At 31.4% G+C, this 22,526-nt stretch overlaps 1 protein-coding gene across 3 annotated transcripts in view; it reads left to right on the top strand.

The window, feature by feature from the left end:
• Positions 1–22,526, top strand: part of LOC145263180 (uncharacterized) — a 481,342-nt gene that overhangs the window by 272,060 nt on the left and 186,756 nt on the right. Inside the window, exon 1 of one of the 3 annotated variants that reach the window (XM_080120228.1) lies at positions 21,066–21,460. The exons of the other annotated variants lie outside the window; for them this stretch is intronic. The gene's annotated coding sequence lies outside the window, so the exon portion shown is untranslated. Of the gene's footprint in view, positions 1–21,065; positions 21,461–22,526 lie in introns of those variants that run through there. 3 annotated transcript variants of the gene reach the window in all.

Here is a 22,526-nt window from a genome sequence, read left to right on the forward strand (position 1 = left end):
ATATATGTATGAATATATAATAATGTATATATGTATGCATATATCAATGTATATATGTATGCATATATCAATGTATATATGTATGCATATATCAATGTATATATGTATGCATATATCAATGTATATATGTATGCATATATCAATGTATATATGTATGCATATATCAATGTATATATGTATGCATATATCAATGTATATATGTATGAATATATATCAATGTATATATGTATGCATATATCAATGTATATATGTATGAATATATATCAATGTATATATGTATGCATATATCAATGTATGTATGCATATATCAATGTATGTATGCATATATCAATGTATGTATGCATATATCAATGTATGTATGCATATATCAATGTATGTATGCATATATCAATGTATGTATGTATATAGCAATGCATGTATGTATATATCAATGTATGTACGCATATATCAATTTATGTACGCATATATCAATGTATGTACGCATATATCAATGTATGTATGCATATATTAATGTATGTATGCATATATTAATGTATGTATGCATATATTAATGTATGTATGCATATATTAATGTATGTATGCATATATTAATGTATGTATGCATATATTAATGTATGTATGCATATATCAATTTATGTATGCATATATCAATTTATGTATGCATGTATGCATATATCAATGTATGTATGCATGTATGCATGTATCAATGTATGTATGCATGTACGCATATATCAATGTATGTATGGATATATCAATGTATGCATGTATTTATGGATATATCAATGTATGTATGCATATATGCATATATCAATGTATCGATGCATATATGCATATATCAATGTATGTATTCATATATGCATATATCAATGTATATATGTATGCATATGTACGTATACATATATATGTATACATATATATGGATATATATGCATATTTATGTATATAATATGCATACATATGCATAGATATTTTTATCTATCTATATATGTGTGTGTATGTGTGTGTGTGTGCATACTAGCTGGGGTACACAACGTTGCCAAGGATTAAACGATAGAGATGTATGCATATATATATATGTGTGTGTGTGTGTGTGTGTATTCTTGAATTTCAAAATGGCGCTGACGGCCTTAAGAGTACACCTTCGCTCGACTTTTATCAAAATGGCGCTTTTTCTCCCTCCCTCAATAGTGCATGAAACTAAATTTATTCTGTTTCTTATACAGCAGCAGGAGCAACGACTGCAGAAGCAGCAGCAAGCTATCTCTAAGTCACGTGATGGCTTGCTGTTGAAGCACCACAGACACTTGCAGTTTCCATAGAAATAACGCTTCCACTACGACTATAACCACTGCCCATACTATTACTACTACGAAAAGGAATACACATAGCAGCGGTCGAACTGTAAGAGAAGACGATGCAATTAAGTAGAGAAATAGTAAACAATACAATATGGGCAGCTCAGAACGACTAGGTTGGTGTGTTTTACGTTATATCAAGTTATTTAGGCTTATTCCCATCTTCAAAAAATAACACAATGACATGTGTTAGGTTTATCTGTTTCAGCGCAAATCGATATTGGAATTCTTTTAAAAACACACACACACATACACACACACACACACACATATATATATATATATATATATATATATATAACTGCATATTATATACATTATATATAGAGATATGTACATATATAAATATATATGAGTGATGGGACGATTCCAATATTTTTTGCGATTGCAATGAATTATCGATTCTCTTCTAAATTTCCGATTTCGATACAATTACCGATTCCTTTAAAATTTCTAAATATAGAGGGTGCGAATTACCACAATAACCCATATGATATGTGCCCATATTTTCGCAAACGTAAAAATACACTTTTATGAGAGATATACACATTTTAGTTTAGAAATTAACAAAGATATATCATTTAATGATTCAAAATGAAGTTCTTAAGTAAAAAGATAGATATAGAAATAATTAAAAAGAATCGTTTTTGGCATCGAAATATAGAAACATTTTTTTCCCGATTCTGATATTTCAAAAGTTTAGATTTTTTTTCTTGGTTCCAGATTCCGATTAATCGTCCATACAATAATATAAATGTGGTGGGTGGGTTCCTTCAGTCTTGACAGACAATGGATACCCAATGCAAGAGTGCCTGCGCGTGAAATTTGTGTGGCAAGAGTTGCCACCCATCTCCTGAGTCAACATTGTTGCATACCAGTGGAAAGATTGGGTACAGGACGACTGGAAACAATGACGAGATGAGTGGAGAGTACATACAGCGCCTAGAATTCCCAAATGATCACCCATATTTATACGTTATATATATATACACATGTATGTATATATATACATATACATACATGTGTGCAAATATATACATACATGTGTGTATATATACATGTGTGTATATATATATATATTATATATGTGTGTATATATATATTATATATGTGTGTATATATATATTATATACATGTGTGTATATATATATTATATATGTGTGTGTATATATATATTATATATGTGTGTATATATATATATTATATGCATGTGTATATATATATATTATATACATGTGTATATATATATATTATATACATGTGTGTATATATATATTATATACATACATGTGTGTATATATATTTATTATATACATACATGTGTGTATATATATTTATTGTATACATACATGTGTGTATAAATATTATATACATACATGTGTGTATATATTATATATATACATGTGTGTATATATTATATATATACATGTGTGTATATATATATTATATATATACATGTGTGTATATATATTATATATATACATGTCTGTATATATATTATATACATATATGTGTGTATATATATTATATATATACATGTCTGTATATATATATTATATACATACATGTGTATATATATATTATATATATACATGTGTGTATATATGTTATATATATACATGTGTGTGTATATATATATATATTATATATATACATGTGTGTATATATTATATATATACATGTGTGTATATATATTATATATATACATGTGTGTATATATATATTATATATATATACATGTGTGTATATATATATTATATATACATGTGTGTACATATATTATATATACATGTGTGTACATATATTATATATACATGTGTGTATATATATATATTATATATACATGTGTGTACATATATTATATATACATGTGTGTATATATATATTATATATATATATATGTGTGTATATATATTATATATATACATGTGTGTATATATATTATATATATACATGTGTGTATATATATTATATATATACATGTGTGTATATATATTATATATATACATGTGCGTATATATATTATATATATACATGTGTGTATATATATTATATATATATATATGTGTGTGTATATATTATATATATGTGTGTGTGTGTATATATTATATATATATGTGTGTGTGTGTATATATTATATATATGTGTGTGTATATATTATATATATGTGTGTGTGTATATATTATATATATATGTGTGTGTGTATATATTATATATATATATGTGTGTGTGTATATATTATATATATATGTGTGTATATATTATATATATGTGTGCATATATTATATATATGTGTGTATATTATATATATATATGTGTGTGTGTATATATTATATATATGTGTGCATATATATATTATATATGTGTGCGTGTATATTACATTTTTACCCCGAACAAGACAAATTGCCACTTTGGTGTAGGGGGCTACTATCAGGGGCAACAACTACTGGGGTGCCATGTAGGGATTTGGGCAGCAAGATGTCGGTTCACGTTACACTTGAACTTCTGCACGTCAGTACTGTTGGGGAAGAAGGGACCTGGAATGGAATTCCAGAGTCTAGCGGTTCTGGGAAAGAAACTATTGGAGTAAAAAGGTATTTTACATCTAGGGATCTCTACAGTGTGGGCGTGGGATTTAGCAGCCTGTCGGGTTTGTCGAGGGTGCTCACGTCGTGGGGGCACAAGTGATTGCAGTTCGTCAGAGCATTCACCACTAAAATACTTGTAGAAAAGGCAGAGGGATGCAACATTTCGTTGATGGGACAGAGGCTGAAGCTTAGATGCCAGTTCAGGGCCTATCAGGTTTGCGACTCTCTTTTGAACCTTGTCAAGAAGTGAGAGACTAGTAGCAGATGCACCAGCCCAGATGTGACAGCAATACTCCATACATGGGCGAATGGTGGCCTTATAGAGGTACAGGATACTTTCGGGTGTTAGTAGTTGTCTAGCACGGTAGAGAGAGCCACCTTTCTTGCAGCGGCCCTGGCAATGCCTTCAATGTAATTGTTCCAACTCATGTTTCCTGTGAACGTTAGGCCAAGAAGTTTGAAAGATGCACTCTCAGATAAAGAGTCGTTGGCCATTGCTATAGGTGGTAGAGAGGGTTTCTTGTAATTATTGAATGAAACCACTTTAGTCTTAGAAGCATTGAACGCGACCAACCACTTTTGTCCCCATTCCACTACAGATTGGAGGTCTTCTTCTAGTGTTTCTGCCATTTCTTTAGAAATGTGTTCATTCGTCTTCCTGTCGTGCCTGCCATAGAGTGTAGTGTCATCAGCATATATACCCATCTCAGAGACAATAGTGTCGGGAATGTCATTTATGAATATCAGGAACAATAGAGGTCCAAGGAAAGAACCCTGGGGCATCCCCGCATTTATATAATATTGTTTGGATGTACGACTGTCGAGGACAACCTGGATTTTTCTCTTATCTAAGAAGGATTTAATTATGTTAAGTATTCTACCAGTGATACCGTATGATCTAATTTTCCTGAGAGACCCTCATGCCATACCCTGTCAAAAGCCTTAGATATATCTAGAGCTACCGCTCTGCCCTCCCCCGCTTTGTTCAGTGAATGGTATATACGTTCAGAGATTACAGTTAGGATGTTTGCTGTGGAACGGGCTTGTCTAAATCCATATTGTTTGTCAGTCAGAGGTTTAGCATCTGTAAGGTGATGGACTAGAACATGGTTAATTAAGGTCTCAAATATTTTGGCAAAAAGTGGGAGGAGGCTAATGGGGCGATAATTTGATGGGTCAGTCCTTTCGCCAGAATTCTTGAATACTGGTACAACACAAGCAGTTTTCCAACAGACCGGAAAGCAAGCTTCATTAAGGCATTTGTTGTAGAGTTTGGAGAGAACTGGAGCTACTTCGGCTGAGCTCTTTTTTAATAGCACAGCTGGGATAAGATCGGGTCCACATGCTTTTGAAGTGTCAAGAATTTTTATGATAGCATGCACCTGAGCAGGGGTGGTTTTCAGATCCTCTTGCGTGGCGTCTGTCCGCATAGGAAATTCAGGTAGGGGGTGGTTGGAAGGGTCCAGTGTGGAGTTTGAGACAAACCGACTGGCAAGCATGTTAGCCTTGTCGGTTGCTGAGAAGACAACCTCGTGATTATTGGTTAGTAGGGGGAATTGTTGATTGCCCATTATTTACTACACTGTTGTAGATTTTCCAGAAGTCTCGAGTTCCTAGTTTTTGTGCTTCGATGCGCTTTTTAGTGGTTTCCGTAAATTCTCTCTTAGCTGTCGCTATTTCTTTATTAACGTTATTTCTAGCTTCTATATACTTCAGTCTGTTTGAACTGGACTTATGTCGGTTAAACCTACGGTATGCATGCTGCTTTTGAGCAATGGCAGTTGCGCAAGTCGACGAAACCATTGGGGAGAGTGGGGCTTACTATAAAATTTCCGCATGGGAACATGCGCTTCGATTGCAGTTTTGAACCAGTCAGTGGTCTCGTTTGCACACTGTTCAGCAGGGAGAGAAAAAATATTTCTCCATGGGGCATCTCTGACTAGTTCCCTGATGGCTTCCCAGTCAGCCTTTTTATAATATCTCGTTGTTTGAGCACTGGCTCTTCAGTTTTGGCTCTAGAGTTTAGGGCGATTTCAACCATTATCACTGCATGATCAGCATTCCCGAGTGGGCTGTCAGCCTTCGTTATGCAGTCATCGGGAACTGTGGTCAAAAACAGTTCTAGAAGTGATGCGTGTTGTTCTTCCTGGTCAGTGTATATGTGTGTGTGTGTGTGTATATATATATATATATATATATATATATATATATTATATATATATATGGGTACATATATATTATATATATATGGGTACATATATATTATATATATACGTGTGTATATATTATATATATATGTGGGTATATATATGTGTATATATTATATATATATATGTGGGTATATATATATTATAAATATATATGTGGGTATATATATATTATATATATATATACGTGTATATATATATTATATATATACGTGTATATATATATTATATATATACGTGTGTATATATATATTATATACGTGTGTATATATATATTATATATATACGTGTGTATATATATATTTATATATACGTGTGTATATATATATTTATATATATACATGCGTGTATATATTTATATATATATTCATATATATACATGCGTGTATATATTTATATATTTATTTATATATACGTGTGTATGTATATTTATATATATACATGCGTCTATATATATTTATATACATGTGTGTATATATTTATATACATGTGTGTATATATACATGTGTGTATATATACATGTGTGTATATATATTATGTATATACATGTGTGTGTAATATATATTATGTATATACATGTGTGTGTATATATATTATATATACATGTGTGTATATATATTATATATACATGTGTGTGTATATATATTATATATATACATGTGTGTGTATATATATTATATATACATGTGTGTATGTATATATATTATATACACGTGTGTGTATATATATTATATATACACGTGTGTGTATATATATTATATATACATGTGTGTATGTATATATATTATATACATGTGTGTATATATATATATTATATATACATGTGTGTATATATATTATATACATGTGTGTATCTGTATATTATGTAAATATAAACACATGTGTATATATATTATATATATACACACATGTATATATATACATTATATATAATGAATATATATACACACATTTGTGTGTGTATATATACACACACACGTGTATATACATTATATATGCACATACATATTATGTACACATAACCTGTTAGAAATATTGAGAAGGAGACGGAAATGGATCCCATAATGGAGAAAAATAAAGAAATCGAAAAAAGGAACTGCGAAAATGAATGTGGGAATCATATGTACACTGTCCCAAGCGCTTCCTTGCAGATTAGTGAAATATCAATATTTCCCTAAAAATATACATCACAAAAAATGAAAATTGTACCATCAAAGGATTGCTTTAAGTTTATTTATTTCCCAAAATTTTATTTAAATTCATGCTATTTTCACAAAGTTATGACGTTTTATTTATTATTAAAGAATTTTTACTCTCTATCGCTTTATTGCAGATCTCTTTAAATGCCAAAAAATCAGGCGAATAAGGTTATCGAAAAGCAAACGATAGTTTCTGCGCTCGCAGAAGGATTGTTCATCAAAAATTTAGCCACGATGCTGGAATGGGATCCAAAAAGTTTGGCTTCAATCTTGAACAACCCACACACCAAATCCACAAGAATAAGGGCATCACGAGAAACCTTTTAGGTCATGATATTCGGAAAATTCGTTGGGAAGTCAACCGAAACACACAGAACCAGTGCTTTCGTTTTTGTAAAATATGGAATCGCTTCAATTGCTAATCATAGTAGGGGTGATAAGTAGTAAAATGGATGTATCCTAATCTTATAAATACAACACTGGGAAATTTAAAAAAGTATGTCCATTTTTAATTTGGAAACAGGCGAATCTCACATGTAAGGAAGACATTTTTTACAACATGAATAGGTTAGCCAAATTAAGCAAAAGTAGGTAACTTGATCTAATATCTGGAATATTTTTTTAATCTTGTGATGAAGGGAGGTGGTGTTTGATCAACACTGCTGGGGAGCCGTGATTAAATATACTCTTCAGTTTTTAATGGTAAACAACTGATGATCCCTTAAATGCACATTAGGACTATTGTAAATTCGAGAAAGCAAGTTGATGCATTGATTGCAGGTGATTAAATGACTTACTGACTAAAGAGTTTTCCAACAAATGATAAAAAATATAAAAATTAAGAAAGTTTTTTTATACAGTTTTAAAGGTTAAAAACTTCCACGGCTATATATATATATATATATATATTGTTTTAACAAAATCGAGGCAACAAAGATTGGATTGATAGCAACAAGTTTTATACTTTCATTGTTTGTTACAATTATTTCGCAACCATTCTGACAATTTCAAACCTTATATCGTTTGAAAATATTCACAAGAACGGCCTCTCCTCAGACGTTGAGGAAATCACATTTTGGCGAACAATATGGAATCCATTTCCCTTTTAAGGAAAACTATGTGATAAAAAATTTACCTACATTTCTTCCTTTAGAGGTTTTTTTCGTTTTATGTTTTCATATATTTATATAATATATATACTATTGTGTGGTAGTTCATTTTTATGCCGTTTTGGTAAAATAGTGTCCATTGTTTGGGTGGTTTGGAAAGTTGTCTTGACTATGATACCCAGGATGTCATACACAACAAGCAATGGCTCGAGCATGTTAATGTGTGATCGCCGACTTAAACCTATTCATTATTCAGCATGAGAGCAAACTATTACAATCGGTCATGGTTTACGGACCGAGACCGAACTATCCTCGTGGATTAAATACAGGGTTTCGTTCGAGATCCAGTCATGATTCCAGAGTTTGACAAGATACACCTGAATAAGGTCGGAGGTTACATCGGCCGAAACATTGTGAAAATAACAACCAAGTTGCAGAAAATTAATTCTGAATATTACATGTATACGCTTCATTGAACACATGCTTTTGGTTTAATCATAGCTGGGGAGAGATTCCCGTGCATACGAATATAAACATGCTTAACTTTATATAGATAGAGAATATATTAAACGGATCACATAATAACGGATTAATGGTAGATTCCACAATTTGATCGCAAATACTGACCCGATGTATCACATGTCACTTAGTCATTTATAATTTTCAGATTGGTTTATTGGTTTGTTATCTCAAAGTTTCGACTGTTTTATGCTTCGACCCTTTTCAGAAGTATTACATTGAACTCGGGGGCTCTCATGGAAATTTGAGCCGAACATTTTTACTGAAGGTTCAATCCTCAGTGCGGGCCATACTACAAATACAGTTGTGAATTATTTAAGATTCCTATCTGGTCATGGCTGACGCAATGAGAGATATCCCCGTGGATAAAATAAAAAAAGTTATCTTGGATGTAAGATGTCCTCGTTCCGTCAGCCATGACGACTCAAATGCAATTCTAACTCACCTTCTTTTAGAGGCTGAAGGTTCACTCCTCAATGTGAACAATACAAAGAATATAACTGTGAATTACTTAACATTTTTACCCTGTTACGGCTGACGGAATGACAGCATGCAACTTCTGTAAATTAAATAAAGAGCTCCGTTCGAAATACTGTACAGATCATTGACTATGAGAAGATGTACAAGAAGGTCGGAGGTTACATCGACCGAAAAGTCGTGAGCATTGCACTCTAGTTGAGAACAGTAGTTCGTATAGTCCAAATAATGTTTATTTTAATAAAGTCAAAAGCTACACTTTGGACGAATGAATGCTGGTCTATTATGGAATGATGGGCACTTCATTCCCCAAGGATCCATTTAAAAAGAGCAAGACCCCACCTCAAATACTTCAAATCAAGCAAAACCATTGTGATTCATTGAACGCTGTTTTAAAATAGAGGAACAATAATAACAATTAAATAAAAAAAAATGGCTTGACCGTAGACGAGGGCGACTCTAAGACTCTCTTTTCATCGGAGCAAATCCCGTTGAAGTGCTCGTACCCAAGCGCAAGAATAGAACATGGCGCTGTTAAGACAGGATATGGAGCTTGGCAGGAAATACGGGGCTTATTATGTTTAATATTCATAAAATATATATATAGATCAATTAAGAAATGATTGTATTTTCGTTGGATTGTAACAATTTGCATTGCCATTTTGATTCAACTAACAATAGAAGCTGGAAATACTATTGCCACTAACAAAACTATACGACAAAAAGAAGTATTCTTGTTGTATATGTAGTGAACGCACGTATACTACGTTATACGTATTAGTTGAATACTTTAGACTACTGTTCTCACAACATACTTATTTTCAGAACGTTTCGCTCGATGTAACTTCTAACCTTCTTCAGGTCTTGTCAAACTCGGGAATATTTCTGTTGAATTCGGACGAAATTTCGAACGAAATCTTTTATTTATTTTACCGGGATAGTATATTTTCGTTTCGTCAGCCATGGCTGGATAGAGGTTCTAAGTAATTCGCAATTATAGTTTTCTGTTGCCCACACACTGAGGGTTGGACCTCCAACCATCAGGAGAACATCACGTTTACAATTATTTTTTTCTAAGTACTCTAACCACTGCGACACGGTTCCTTCTAGTTCAAATTTTGGAAGCCTTAAACATAAATTATTTTTAGTTGTAAATATCAGTATTTATTACTAATTATTATTACTAATTATTACTAACACTCAAGATCATTATTACTACACATTACTAACAAAATACTACAGATCGTGATTACTATATATTACTAACATAACACTAAAGAGAATGGTTTCTATATAGCACTAACATAACACTTAGCATCATTATGTTTATATATATATTACTAACATAACACTACAGATCATTATTACTATATATTCCTAACATAACACTACAGATCATTATAACTTTATATTACTAACATAACACTCAAGATCGTTATTACTATATATTACTAACATAACACTCAATATCGTTATTACTATATATTACTAACTTTACATTCAAGGTCGTTATTACTATATAGTACTAACAAAACATTCAAGATAATTATTACTATATATTACTAACATAAAACTACAGATCGTAATTACTATATATTGCAAGCATAACACTCAAGATCATTATTACCATATAATACTTACATAAAACTCAAGATCATTATTACTATATATTACTAACAAAACACTCTAGATGAGAAAATGAGTCCAAAGAATCAAAATAATATAAATAATCAATCCCCATCTCTCAAATTCAGAAACGGTACACTACACCGTCTGTAAAGGAGGCAGTAAATCTTAGGTTGTCAGTTTCATATATTGCAGTATATTCTTTCCAAAAGGAGGTAGTAATGCTGGGATGACCATTTAAAAGTGCACAAAACGCTATTGTTCTAGATAATTTATACAAATTCGACCATTATAGCGGGAATATAAGGGTCATAAATACTTGATCAGATAAAGCAAAATGAAAATAAATAAATAAATAAAGTCTCATTTAAAAGACAGCCGGGAGATGAAACTGGGTCAAAAACGTCTGTAGTTAATAATTAATGGATTTTATTATTCAATGTGGTGATCTATTTCAAGAATGGCGACAGAGCTTTAATTGCAGGCTTGACGTCATCAGCGAGGCGCTTGTGAAGTTTCAAATATCTGAAATACTTTCGTTGTTATCTACGGAATGTTCTGTTATTTAATTACAAATAAAACGACTTGATGAAACTGTATTCAAAGTTCGATTGTCATGCTAATAGCACGTATCGTAGGTGGAAAGTTTTCCATCATAAATATCACACACACACACACACACACACACACACACACACACACACACACACACACACACACACACACATATATATATAATTATTTACTATAATAAATACCTAGATATACTAGTGTTTCATCCTTTCGGGAATCATCAGTGCAGGTGTCACGATTAATTGAGAGATTCGAACCCTGGCAAAAGAAGTTATGTCTGGCTTCATTAGCAATGACTCGAATATATATATGTATACTAGCATTTTAGCCCAGCGTTGCCCGGGTGTTTGGAGGGGTGTGTTGAGCAAAATAAAAAAAAAACAGAAAAGCGGTCAATTTTACAAAATTTTACCCCTATTATGACCCCTTTATATTTATTGTTTTGGACTCAAATCAAGTTATTAAGTTAGATCCATGTCCAAGGAACCTATATCTAAAATTTCAAGTGTTTAGACCCAAAATTGTCAGAGAAGTTTGGTAGAGTTCTCAAAAGTCAAATCGTTGAACTTTGACCCCTTAACAGCCAAATTTCTGTCCGAAAATGGATTATAAAGGTTTTCCCAAATCTCAATACCCTGTATATAAAATTTCGAGTCTGTAGACTGAAAATGTACAGAGTTATTGCGTGGGGAAATGTAAACACATACAGACACACACACTGACACGTTCATATATATATATATATATATATATATATATATATATATATATATATATATATATTAGCGGCGTGGAAAGATCACAGAAGCGACAACCGAATCAGCAAAACTGAAGCTACCTATCAGGACACTATATATACAAATGTAGGCAAATTTTGGGTATATTTTATTGGCTTGAAAATATAGGTTCTTTTTACAATTGTCATTAGATTTTAGCCAAAGAATTGTATTATAATCTTCAAAAAGCCTGCAAATTTGTTTATGTAGTTTTGCCCCATAGAAACATACATATTAGCATTTCAATATTCTATTTCGCTACGATATAGATATGTCTGCTGTCTATCTCACATTGTCTGTCTCTCTCTCTATATATATATTATTATTATTATTATATATTATTATTCTTTATTATTATTATTATGATATATTATTATTCTTTATGTAAATACAGTCATATCTTGCTACGATGTGCAAACCGCTTCAATCATATTTGATTTCATCAGGCAAGAAAAATTAAAATACAAGAATTAAAAAGGTTCCAGACCTTTCCAAATTTTGACGAGAGAAAATATGCCATGACTGGCGTGAAGCGAAGTTAAAATTCTCACTAAATTTTAAAATGGTCTTGGACCTTTTTAATTTTTGTATTTTAAATTCTCCTTACCTGATGAGATCAAGTATGATAGAAACGGTCTGCACATCATAGCAAGATAGAACTATTTACATAAAGAATAATAGAAAATATAATTTGCTCTCTTTGATTGAGCACTATCAACGATCCTTGTTGAAACTCAATAATGTTTGGATAACTTTCTACCTGGAATATATATATATATATATATATATATATATATATATATAATCTGAAATGGTATGTATGTAGAAATGATGGTTTTTACATGTCTAAAGGATATGCATAAATTTTAAGTTGATTTTAGTGCTTGGATTATTTGGGTGGTTGAGGGTAGAGCAAAAGAAGGGCTAAGAAAGTCTTGTGTGGTTTAGGTTCACATGCGCCTGTCAAATGTGTTTGGATAGATGGAAGAGGGTTGTCTACTTGTGATTGACATGTTTAATGAAGTTAATTTCGACTGGCCAATCGATCAGGCTGTTGGAAGATGATTCCTTGACTCAAATGCATCTTCATCAAAACCTTTTTGTTTTTCTTTTAACTATTTGAACATCTAAATCATGTTCTGCAAACTCCAAAACAAGAACAACAGTCCCCCTCCCCTCTCTTTTCTTTTTCCACCCCCACTTCCCTACTGGCTTCTTAACTTAAAACATGATTCCTTGACTCAAATACACCTACATCAACACCTTTTTGTTTTTCTTTTAACTGGCGTGAAGCAAAGCTAAAGTTCTGATGGGTTAAATTCATTACATAAATCAAGTTTTCGTTAAAGAAGGTGGAGGGAGAATTTAAAGGATGGTTTTAGGTAAGAGGTAGAGAGTGATAGGGATTAAGGGGTAGTATAAAGATATAAAGCGAGTATGAATGCACTAAGGAGAGGAAAAGGAAGGGGAAAACAGTTGGCATGGTGTCAACAATATAATAAGGTGTCAACAATATAATAATTCAAGTTCAACAATAGAAAGTTTCACTAAATTGGGTCATTCTGTCTATCATTAAAATACGACGTATTTGATTTAATTTTTTATTAATTTTTTAAAATTTTTTTACTTAATATAGGAAAACCGCTCAGCGGTGAGCCGCACGAAAGTGGCTTTCAAGCCCGCCAAAACTCTTTGGCACAGCAGATATGAGCGCCACTAGCAGCACGTGCTGGACGATCACTTTTAAACCACCTACGTCTTGCACATCCGCCTGCAGTTGGTACAAGTTTGTTCTGGTAACATAGGATTGGTTTATTGACGTTCATATCTGTATTAGCCTTCACTGGATGCGTGTTTGCCTTTTATACACAGTGATAGTAAAATGTGAATTCCATTGCATATCAAGTAATGCCTGTGCGTGAAGCTATTTATATATACACACACACACACACACACACACACACACACACACACACACACACACATATATATATATATATTCGAGAGAGAGAGAGATACACACACATATATGCATATATATTTGTATATTTTGGTAGCAAGTCATTATTCAAACACGTCTGACTGAACACGACAAAGTAATTCTTTTTTATGATTTTTCTGGATATCTTTTCCATTTACAGAGCGGTCTTTTTTTTTTTAGCTTACATGTTGTATAAAATGGCGCCCCAAAGTATATATATATATATATATATATATATATATATATATATATATATACCTATCCATTGCCCAAGATGTTCAACACAGAAATTGTTTTTTCTCCTAAGGACATTGCCATTACCACAACATGTATATTACACAGCGAATCCACTGATTCATTAAAAGGATTCGGTGGCAAATATTGTTCAGATTCGAACGGAAATGGAACCATCAAGAAATAATTCTTAAAATCAAGAATGGATTATTCTACGAAAAACTCTTATTCTGGATTCTTCAGAATCAAATCGACAAAAAATCTACCTTCTGTACTGAGAACTTTTAATTCGATCTTATCTTTTTTTTTTGGTAAAAATCATCAAGATAAAAATAAAAATAAATACATAACCAACACCTTGAAAATATCAACAAAACTTTTAAGAAAATAAAGAATTCTACTATAATATTGCCGGCAGATAAGACTATGGATACTGTAATGTCTTATAAAACCTATAATGATTTAATGTTAAAAGAAATACATAAAAACTATAGAATAGCCAATGATAGCCAGGAAATAAATTTGGCTGTTTTGAAAATATTGTTACGTTGTCGTATCATAAAATGAGCGTTTGTTGTATATTGGTTAAAATTGGAATGGAGATGATATATTAAAACGTGTCTATTTATAAAAGATTGAGTGTTTAATTATCTTACCAGAGTTAATGTCGTTGTGTGTGTGTTCGTCTAGTGGTTTTTCTATTACATATGTTCATATGCTGTTAAGTGTGAATATGTGTGTGACATGTCTTTGAACATACCTTCTGCCATTTCGTTGGTCCATCTGGAAATTCTCGTCTGGGAGGGAGACTTGATACCTGTTTTTGGGGACGAAGATTTATTTCACACCAAGACAAGAAATTGGTTCTATAGTTTTTTTTTTTATTCACCTTCCAGTTTGTTTGCAGAAGGTTGAAAAGTGAATTTGGCCTGTGTTTTTTTCTTCTAGGTCTTATTTCTATCACGTCAGCGTTCGTTCCCCATCCCCAGCGAAGGGGAGGAGACAACAGCGAAGCCGTCCGCTCTCGTCCAAGTCGCAACCAAATCTCCTCGGTTCAGCTAACCTGATCACATGACTCACACGCAATCAAATCAGCTGATCTTGACTTCTGGTCAATGTGTCTACACTATAACTCACACATCTCTCTCTGTCTCTCTGTCTCTCTCCATTCTCTAACAACATGCTCCGATGCAACTATAAGTAACAACAACCGAAATACTCTAGATTTACATTAAAAGACCATGAAATAGACTTTAATAAAATCCTTTTTATTAAATTAACATCTACATCTGTGTCAGATATATGCATAATCAACGAAAGCTTATTATGTAGACTAATACCAATCATTACATCAAGAACTTACCATAAATTCTGGAGTTCATAAAAGGGTGCCTTTTCTTGGTTTGAGAATCTAAGGATTACTGACAACAGCAGATTTACCATGTTTGATATATATCATATTACTTTCAATATCTGTTTTGGCTAAGTCTCTTAAAATGGCTAGGACTGAAACTGATATTACTAACTTAGAAATAGATATAATTAAGCTATCAAGAAGGACGTTAATTGCGTATAATAAAAAGCTATAGACTGGAAAAACTAGAGAGAATAATTTTGATATTACTATGGGTTCCCAAATTCAGCTGAAATTACTGACTTGGTGAGACTCTATATATTGAGAGAGTTTTACTGAGATAATCCTGAGTTGGTTGGAGGGTTTTATAGGGATGATGCTTTATATTTGTGGATTTCAATTTTAAGAACTTAAAGGAGAGGGAAAAAGATGCGTGAAATTTAACAACATATATGTGGCTTATCACAAACGAAACAATACTTCTAAATAGATACTAATGCTTTCCATATAATGGGATTAAAAAATCAGAAATTATACTACATAGTATCCAAAGAATGACATAAGGGATATAGTAGCCTAGTTCAAACCCATATGAACACTAGCGTGACAAGTTAAGCTTAAATGATTATGTATATTATAGGCTGTAAAATGCGAGAAAATATTTTTAATGCTTTAATATTTTACGATGATGATGAAAAAGTTTATCTTGTTGGGATCAAATTGGGTTTGTTTCTACTTACCTTAAACCAACATTAATATTAATGCTATGTTAGCTACAAATTAGGTAATGTGCGACTCATAATAAAATAAATTATGCAATTTTTTCCAAATAAAAATAAAATAAACTATGCAATTTTTTCCAATTAAAAATAAAAATAAAATAAACTATGCAATTTTTTCCAATTAATTTAATAAAGTAGACATGTGAAAATTTTTGGTTCGTACAATTGTAAATATTTTGTTTTCCTCGTTACTCAATATGATAATCATAAATTATGCATATGCACATTTATTTCAATTATTAAGGAAAATTAAAAAAAAAAGAAGAAATTGACTGGAAGATTGGAATTCTAATGTTTAATTAGTTGTCGATTTCCAGAAATCGAAGTTAATTATAAAAGAAAATTTAGTTTAGTATCCAGACATATGAATATATTTTGTTATGTTTTAGTCATTGCAGTTCTTGTTTTTGTTTCAAGGTTTTATTTTATTTTGTTTTTAAGGTACTTTGATGTCTATTAAGGTCTTTAAATATGCTTTGGGGTTTCAAGAGATTTTAGTAATTTTTAATTATAAAGTAAGTTTTCAGGATTTTAGATTTAAAATAGGTAGATAGTATCATATATATATATATATATATATATATATATATATATATATATAATGTCTATGTATGTGTGTCTATTTGTCTATATGTGTATATATATATATGTGTCTATGTATGTGTGTCTATTTGTCTATATGTATATATATATATATAGAGAGAGAGGTAGATAGAAAGATAGATAAATAATTAAATAGGTTAATAAAATAAAGTTAAAATAACATGAATAAATAAAAAAGATAATAATATAATAATAATAAAAAAAATAATAACAATAATAATAATAATAAAAATGTAAATTTATAAACTGAGGCAAACTAATCATCTGGTTAAAACATATCAAATACATTAGTAAATAAATACGATATTTTTCATTAGGGTGGGGGGGGGAAGATGATATGGTTAAAATTCTAGCTACCAATAATTACCTGAATGTTATTGATTTCGAAAGTGAACTAATTTTAACAATGAGTAGTTATGTTTTAAATTTGATGGACTCGTTTGGTAAAGACATGTAATAATAATAGGTATTTAAAAATTGTTAAGTTGTGTTATTTTATTATTGGAATACTTCGGAGTGAGTAATCTGTATATTAGGTAGTTGGACGAGGATATATATCCTCGTCCAACTACCTGACGAAGGCCAAAGGAATAGTAGGCCGAAACGTCGCAAGAACAACTTTTAAGATGAGGATAACAGTCTGATAAGTTATGTACCCAAGTAATAAAAACTAGAAGTTGAATAATGCGTATTTTTTAACGAAGTTATTCGTTTTGATCATGTTATTGTAATTGGATTAATAATTTTCAGCAAACATTTGTAAACATTTCGGTTGTACTTGTAAATAACAATAAATATTTTTAAAAATGAAGAAGAAAAAAACTGAGATAACATCTCATCGCCATCAGAATATTTATTTACATAAGTGCTTACGTGCTTTTATTGAAAACTAATTTGTCTTTAAGCGTTTTTAGTTTTCGTAAATTATGCTTTAAGAACTTTCACTGGGCTAATGAATCTAATGAACCCTTTAATGAACTGTTGTTTTATAATAAATATTTTAGAAATTATATCGTATAGGATTTTATTCGATTTTTCAGTTTTAATTTGAGTCTAAATACAAAATTTGAAAGTAGAACTACAGAACTTTTCAATAATATAAGATGGCGACATAAAACTGATTCCACGTTTGTGGGTTGAATTCAATAAGTGTTTTTATTTATTTTTTTGTTGTTATATATCTGTGTTCCTTTTAACATGCTTTTCATTACATTTCAAGGAAAATAAGGAAATAAAACATTAGAAGAGAAAACTTTCCGACTATTTTCTGAAGATTATATCTTTGTCTCTGATGGGATGTTTGATGGGCATCCGTTATTCAGCGAAACGCGTGTAAGGGGTACTTCATATTGAAAAGTTGACTAACGATATATATTTATATATAAATGCATATAAACACACACACACACATATATGATACACATACATATATATTAATAAACACTCACATCCGTACTTTTAGCCATATGTGCTGAATTCTCAGTGTCACTGCGAAATCAGAATTATCGATGGAAGATCAAACTAATATATAAGTGCGTGTTTCTGTGTATATGTTTGTGTATGTGTGTGTGTGTTTATTGATAAATAAAATTACTGATAGTAATCCACCAATTAAATATCATCGTGACATTTGTTCGGTATATATCTATTAGTATTCTGTTTTATTTTCGAGTTTTCAGCGATTCTCAGGACTTATAGGTTAGGCCTTCATGCTGCCATCTTTGTTTTTAACGTTTAGCACTATTGGCGTTTTAAACTTAAACACTTTAAAATAAGTTAACACACCGAAAGCTTCTCCAAGTACGTAGAAAAGTAATTTATCTTGCTCTTAGTTGGTTGGTTGGTTGGTTGTTTTTGTTTTACGGCATATCAACCACTTTCAGGTTATTTAATGCGAAATCCAGTGATTTTGAAGGAATTTTTTTAAATAGAATATATATATATATATATATGTGTGTGTCTATTTGTCTATATGTGTGTGTGTGTGTGTATATATATATATATATATATATATATATATATATATGAGAGAGAGAGAGAGAGAATTTACGCGATGGTTCACTTCTTTATAATTATTCTAAAATTTGCCAATCGAATAAATATATATATATATATATATATATATATATATATATATATATATATATATATATATATATATATTTCAAGTCGGTTTCTATTTAACCTAACAGGTACTACCACTCCGGGTCAGAGTGAACCTGGGAGCAATGGGGCTTCAGCATCGGATATAGTTTAAGGTCATATCCAGGACCTCTTGCTTTTTGGTGATATATATTTGTTATCTATAAGATACAGCTGAATGTGTGTGTGCGTCTGGTCACGAATAGGCTCCTATATTGTTGACTATTTTAAAAAACTTATTACATATAATTATAGAAGATGTATCGTGACAAAGGAATAGGTATGTTTGATTTGTCATAATGATGATTCATTAAAACTGTGGAGTCTGCGTTCGCACCTGGTCCACAAAGTATGGAAAAAAAAAATTAAAAAAAAAAAAACGTTTACAAGTGTTTTTGATATAGATGTACATAATAATACTTTGATAAGTATGTTTTAACTTAAATAAGGATGGTATAATAAAATTTTTGGGTCTGCGTTCGCGCCTGACCTCCATAGAATGGAAATAGGCACAAACTTTAATAAAGACTTTTCATATCTCTCTGCGTAAGTATACTTTGATAATTAAGTTTCAGTTAGAAGAAATATGGTATAATAAAATTATGGGGTGTATAATGATAGGTGTATCGAGACACAGGATATATATTTTTAAAATATAATTATCCACTGACACATGTTTCGTCGTCTACGACTCATTGAAGCGGCTGATTCAGCCACTCTGATGAGTCGTTAACGACGAAACACGTGTCACTGGATAATTATATTTTAAAAATAATATATATACCGCTCCCCATGTGGGTGTACCAAATTGGTCAACGGGAAAATTATTCCCAACTCGCATTTAAGTTAAAATGCACTTTCGTAAATAATTGAATTAATTCAAGACTTATCGCAAAAACAAAAACATATACTACTACTACTACTACTACTACTACTACTACTACTAATAATAATAATAATTATATATATATATATATATATCACTCACTGGCAGACTGTTTTAATCTTTGGCTAGGATCAAAGTTTAGTATCTGTTCTGATACTACAATTCAACTATTCTATCTTTTGTCGGCGTAGGAATAGAAGTACTAGGCATTGTTTTTTTTAAATTTTGTCCCAATCAAGGGTCTTCCTTAATGGGGAGCTGGATTTTTCCTATATAAAAAACCGACCTTATGTTTACCCTCGTGGGGAGGCAAGTAAATAGGAATATACTGTTTCGCTGTATCATAGCTATTTGATGTAGCTAGATTTTTTTTAATGATTTAACTACCAGTTTCGTTTCGAACACCGCCAATGGCAGCTAATAAACGCGGCAATCTACTGAGCCACGACCTTGTCCCGTCTCTTTTCTCTTTCTCCCCCCCTCTCTCTCTCTCTCTCTCTCTCTCTCTCTCTCTCTCTCTCTCTGAAATACACATATACCTCTCTGTCCTCTCTAGTAGCAGAGAGGAATCTACAACTCTTACTCTCCCCAACTGTAGCGGAAACCGGCGAAATTATACGACCAATTGTTGCAAGTCGTACTACCAGTTCTTTCATTATCGTTAACACTGTAGCTGCGAGAGGAGGTGGGGGAGAGTATCTTTCCATTTACTGACTGTCCCCGGGGCCACGGATGGTGGGAGTGAAGGGTATGCCTTGCAGTCTTGGAGGAAAGGAGACGCAGTACAATTATTACAATTTACGACGACGTTGGGAACTGCCTCTCTAAGTCATCCCCTAGTAAAACGGATGACGACGACGTGCTCGTAACTGGGGGATGCCATTGAGAAAAAAAAAATGTAGACATCAAATGCGGCGTTTTTACTATGTCAGGAATTCGAAGAATGCCAGCTGGAAATAGGTTTTGTTTATTGACTTGACCTTGTTAACGTTCAAGTGAGTCGCGACCCTGGGAGACTGGCCTACAGAAAGCATATGACCGGGAAAACGGTATGATTACTGTAGAAATAGATTTTCAGGATGTCATTTGTTTTGTTTTTGTTGTTATTGTTGTTGTTTTTTTTTTTCCCTTCATGACTCCTTGTTTTAAAGATTTTCTTTGGCGTTTCTTTCTTTTCTTTTCTTTTTTGCTTATTGTCTTTTTCTTCTGTCTGCCTTCCTTTCTTTCTCGAGTTTTCTATTCCAGTTTTTCTTTTTTTTTTTCGTTGTGACTGTCTCTCTTTCTTTTTTCTTTTTACTTCTTTTTTGCTTTCGTGTTTCTTTTGTTTCTTTCTTTTTTTGTCTTTGTGTTTTCATTTTGTTTTTCGTTCTGATCGTTTTTCTCTCTTTTTTTTAATTCCTTTTTTTACTTTATTCTTTTTCCTCCTCTCTTTTCTTTTCTTCTTTTTCTTTCTTTTTCGTTTTTGTGTTCTATCGTTTTTTTAATTCGTTTTTTCTCTATTTTTTTCTTTTTTCTTTTCTTTCTAAACAACTTTCTTTCATCTCCATTTACTATTCCTTCTTACTGTTTATTTTTTAATTAATTTATTTTTATGGTCCTTTTTTCTTTTTTTTTTCTTTTTTCTTTTTATGTTTTTATTTCTCATATTTTTTTTATTTCTGTCTCGCTTTCTATTTTCTTTTTTGTCATTTTTTTCTCTTTCCTTTTTTCTTTCTTTTTTTTTTTTTAAACTCACTTCTATTCTTTATCGTACTTTGTCTTTTTCCCCTATTTTCTTTCTTTTTTTCTGTCTTATTTTTTTTCAGTAAATTTTATTCGTTATTTTCTTTTCATTCGTCCTATTTCTTTTATTTTTGCATGTTTGAGGGTATTCCTGCGATCATATGCTTGAGGGAATATTAGTTTAAAAGGCTATATCAGTCTACATATACGTTATCAATTAATCTTTATATATATAAAGCTATATGTGTCTGTCTGTCTATCTCCATATTTACAAACTCTATCTCCACTGAAACTAAAAATCACAGAGCGGTACTAGGAGACTAAAATGATTGTATTTTTACGGACCGTTTTTTATGGGTCTTTAGCCGGTTAAAATTGTTTTTAAGAGTTCAC

Source organism: Euprymna scolopes, chromosome 38 (assembly GCF_053919585.1).
Source record: "Euprymna scolopes isolate OS-2025 chromosome 38, ASM5391958v1, whole genome shotgun sequence".
Lineage (NCBI taxonomy): Eukaryota > Metazoa > Mollusca > Cephalopoda > Sepiida > Sepiolidae > Euprymna > Euprymna scolopes.